Below are 4,317 nucleotides of genomic sequence, written 5' to 3'. Positions count from 1 at the left end.
AGATTTGATATTTGACACTTTATAAGAGTTAAGGTACCAACTCTCCAAAAAGAGTTAAATTAACACTTTCTGGTGTGGACCCATATAGACACTTTAAAAGTGTTGAAATCAAATCTGACAGTGTTAATCTGGGCCTCCTGGATTTGCTGTGTATAACTGAGTCTTAATGTTGCAAGCAGTGCGGCTTTGTAGTTTACCAAAGACATACTAAAACATTACGACTTCTTACATATATAAGGCGCTCAGAATAAAATTAAAATTAAAGGCTTTCAATTGTGCCTTATAGCCCGCAAAATGTGGTAGTTGTTTTATGATATTTAAACAGCAGGCAGCTGAGCAGACAGTTTCTGAAAAAAACTTTTTTTTAAATTTATTCGAGACTTCCAGGTAACCATTTTGCCTTTTGTGTGGTCATGTCAGTTCAGTAGGAGGTCCTACAGTGGAGCTCAGGACATTCAGACCCCGAAGGGTGGACTGAGTGAAGACATTCAGTGCACATTAAGGCCATTCAAATTTTTATATGGAGTTATTTAATTGCAATCCAGTTGCTCAGGACACAGTTTTGTGACAAATGTGAACAGCCCCATGAGCACAATATATTATTTGCATCTGTCATATGCAACATAATACCATCTGCAAAAATGCACAAAAAATGTTGCTTTCTTTTGCATGACAACATGAAGATAACTTGTAAAGCATTTTTGTAGATGATTGAATGTTTTGTATATGTAAATATTTTTTCAGGTAGATATGTCATAAGTCGTTTTCAGTTTTTCTGTTTGTTTGTTTGTTTTCTGCTTTTTTGATAAATTTAGCATGCTATGATTGGTCAAAAACAATTCTGTTATGATAAACAATTTCTGTAAGCACTTGTGACGGTTAATTTAGACATCAACCATTTAGTCTCTTAACACATCATCCTTAATTGTCAGCCCAATCACTGACCTACAAAACATAGCAAAATAATATTATATCTTAGTCAAATTTTATTTTTGTTTTTTTTTGTAAAATGGTTGAAAGCAATTTAGACTTTGATTTAACTTTCCTGAAGAGTAATTAATAAAATCCTGGATTTGTTGACTTATTTCAAGTTTTTTTATCTCTGTGTATGAGGTCGTTGAGGGTCAGATTACAATGTCAGTATTTAAATTAACTCAGTCTAATCAGTGTCCTTGTTCTCCCTCTAAAGAGACCAGTATCTTCTGTCAGTCAAAAACCATTGCAAGGAACAGTTTTCAAAGTAGTCAGTGTTGTTTAAGTGGATACATTAATTTCTTATGAATATATGCCGTCTATGAAAACAACACTGTGTGCTTCATTTGTAAATTAGTACATCACAGTTTTTTTTTCTAGAAAAAAATGTCACAGAACATTAGCTAAGAGTACGACCTGTATATAAGATTAATATTTTAAAATCACCACAATAAATCTCATAAGATGACCAAATAAGATAGTAGTTGATACTGATATTTAAAAAATGCTGTACAAATAGAATTTGTGGGTGATTAAAGTAATAATTTTCTTGTCCTTTCTGTGCTGTATCATGGATGAATTTATCTTGTAAATAGCACAATATTGTCTGTGCTGACTTAAACCTTTGCAGGAAACCTACTATTATTTATAAGTAACATACAAATAATATTTTTGAGTTGGCAATACCTCCGGTGTCTGCCACGGTGATAAACACATCGAGCAATGGACCTTTCCTTGTAAGGTAGAAATAGGCCGTATGTCGTTGGTGGTTGTCTCTCTGTGGGCCCATATAGACCAAACCAGACGTGATAGCTTCACTTTGTAAATCACTAGGCAGTTAATGTTACATTAACTCACTGCAGAATTTATTCACTATGCTAAACAAACGTTCACAACACTCCAAGAGTTACAGACAGCTGATTCTCAGCTTGTTATGTAAGGCTCATTAAAGGTTTGTCAAATTGACATGTTTAATTAGCATTGAAACAGCCACATGGAAACATCCTGGCTTTGACATTGCCAAGGACCACCAAGACTAAAATAGAAACATATAAATTCCCAATTAAAGGTAAGGTAGCACAGGCAGACCAATTTCAACTACTGAGGAGATGATTTGGTCAACCAACTTTGGTCAAAGCTGTTGACTGCATTATTTCCAAAGGAGTCAATGATTTTACTTTGCTTACATTGTTGAACTACTTCAATATTGAAATAGGTGGTTGACAGGAACCTTGAGTAGATGACAAGTTGAAGTAATATCACATATTTGCAGTTTTTATGGACCACCAACAGCTTACTTTTCAGGCAAATCATTTTTTAAGATCATATTTTTTGTCCCCGATACTGATCAGTCACTTAAAACTACTCATTGCAAAGTTATAAAGATCAGGAAGAACGTTCACAAAGAAACACATTTTGTACAAGTTGTGGCCACATGCCAACTACCACATTCATTTGTTTACCTACAGAAACAGCCGAAGTGACTGAAAATAGGTCAAACATTAAACTTACCAGTCTAGCAGAAGTTTTGCAAAAGCCATGCAGGTTTGAAATGCATAGTACAGGGTTTCCCCCAGAAAAGAGGCTAAGCCCGGTGGTAGGTGGCCATTGGCCAGCCAATCGCTGGCCGACCGTGACTTAGTAAAAAAAAAAAAAATAATTATAGTTGACAGAAAGTTGAAAATATGGCTATTTATTATTTGATATTGTAAGATATTTGTGCCAATTATTTACACAACTACAGTTTTACAAAAAAGGCAGTATTGAAATAGTTATTTAAACAAAAATACAATTAAAAGAAATACTAATTGATTGCACCTAATTTAAATCCTAATTTAAGTCACATTTACAAATAAATTAAATTAACATCAATGAAAAATTGCAAACAAAGCACCAACACACGTCTTGCATCAAGGCCAATGAATAACAACAGAGAACTCTTAAAAACAGAGAGATGCTGTACTGTACTGTGCATATCTAATGCTGAATTTAATAGCATCATTTTACTGGTAAACAAGGAAAATATTTTCACCAAGCACACAACATGCTTACTGTATTTGTAAAGCCACCTGCTGAATTTCGGCTCAACTAACCATTTTTGGTTAGTTGTTCCATGTTTATTACTGTGGCTCTGACAACATGCTAACTCCAGGTAGCTAAAGGAGGCTCCGCGAACTGCGCGCGGACCTGAGCGTGCGGTGGGGGCGTTTATATTTGGTGCTTACGTCGGTGCAGTATTCTCCAAAAAAGACGCGAGGCAGTACGCTACGTAACCTGTGGAAATACGGTAAAAAGAGAGCAGATGGTTGAACAGAGCGCAGCGCGCAGTCCACACAAAGTTATAAAAGGTGCACAACATGACGCCGCGTGGGACCTTCGTGCAGGGGCAGGGACAGCGTAATTGTGTTACTGTTGGCACGCGCAACCTTGTGCAGTGAGGTAGATAAAGGTAGCAGTTATGGGGGAGCAGGTGGAAAAAAAATGTGTATAAAAAATTACGTATTTATAATAAACAAGCGGAGCTTAGCCTGGCGGCCAGGTCAGCAAAGCCTGGTGGCCTGCCAGGCTTATAAAATGCTGGGGGAAACCCTGCTGAGGGAAAACACCTGATGAGAGAGATGAGTTTACTATTTGAATCAAGTCAGATGCAATGGCAGGAAGAACTTTCTTAAAAAAGGTTGTAGGAAGGATATCAAGACAGCAGGAGGATGAGCTTAATTGATTTATAATTTCTTCTAAGTTTTTCTGGGTGAGTTGGTGAAATACAGCCATTTTCTCTGCATTTGATATGTTTGGCATTGTGGCATTGCGTGGCATCGGGATTGGGTTTGGTGTGGATGAGCAGATTAACCTTCTAATTTTCGTAATTTTCTCTGTGAAAAAGCCCCTGGTAGAGTGGAGTTCAGGTTCACAGAAGGGTTTGTCAACCTGTCAACTGTGGCAAACAGAGCACAAGTGTTGTTGATGTTTTTCTTTATGATTTCCGAAAAAAATGTTTCCCTTGCATGTTTTAGTGAAGAGTGATAACTTTGCAACCTTTCCTTGTAGATTTCATGGTAAACGTGAAGTCGAGTTTTACGCCATTTACGTTCAGCCCTTCGACAGAGGGTTTTCTCATTTCTTACAAGTGAGGTGTTTATCCAAGGTGGTTTTTTTCTGCCAGATATAATTTTCACTTTAACAGGGGCAACAGAATCTGTTATATCTGAGATTTTGGAGAATAAGTTATATACAAGTTCATCTACTGGTTTACAGCCTGGAAGTGAGGTGCAGGAGTAGATTTGATTAAAGGTTTCAGCTGTGCTGTCTGTGAACAAGCGTTTTGTGATAACATCTGTTTTTCTA

At 36.7% G+C, this 4,317-nt stretch overlaps 1 protein-coding gene across 8 annotated transcripts in view; it reads left to right on the top strand.

The window, feature by feature from the left end:
• Positions 1–4,317, top strand: part of LOC108248636 (abl interactor 2-like) — an 82,128-nt gene that overhangs the window by 11,670 nt on the left and 66,141 nt on the right. The window lies entirely within an intron of this gene.

The sequence above is a fragment of the Kryptolebias marmoratus genome, linkage group LG6 (genome assembly GCF_001649575.2).
Source record: "Kryptolebias marmoratus isolate JLee-2015 linkage group LG6, ASM164957v2, whole genome shotgun sequence".
In the NCBI taxonomy this organism is placed as follows: domain Eukaryota; kingdom Metazoa; phylum Chordata; class Actinopteri; order Cyprinodontiformes; family Rivulidae; genus Kryptolebias; species Kryptolebias marmoratus.
This window is presented reverse-complemented; position numbering and strand designations above follow the sequence as displayed.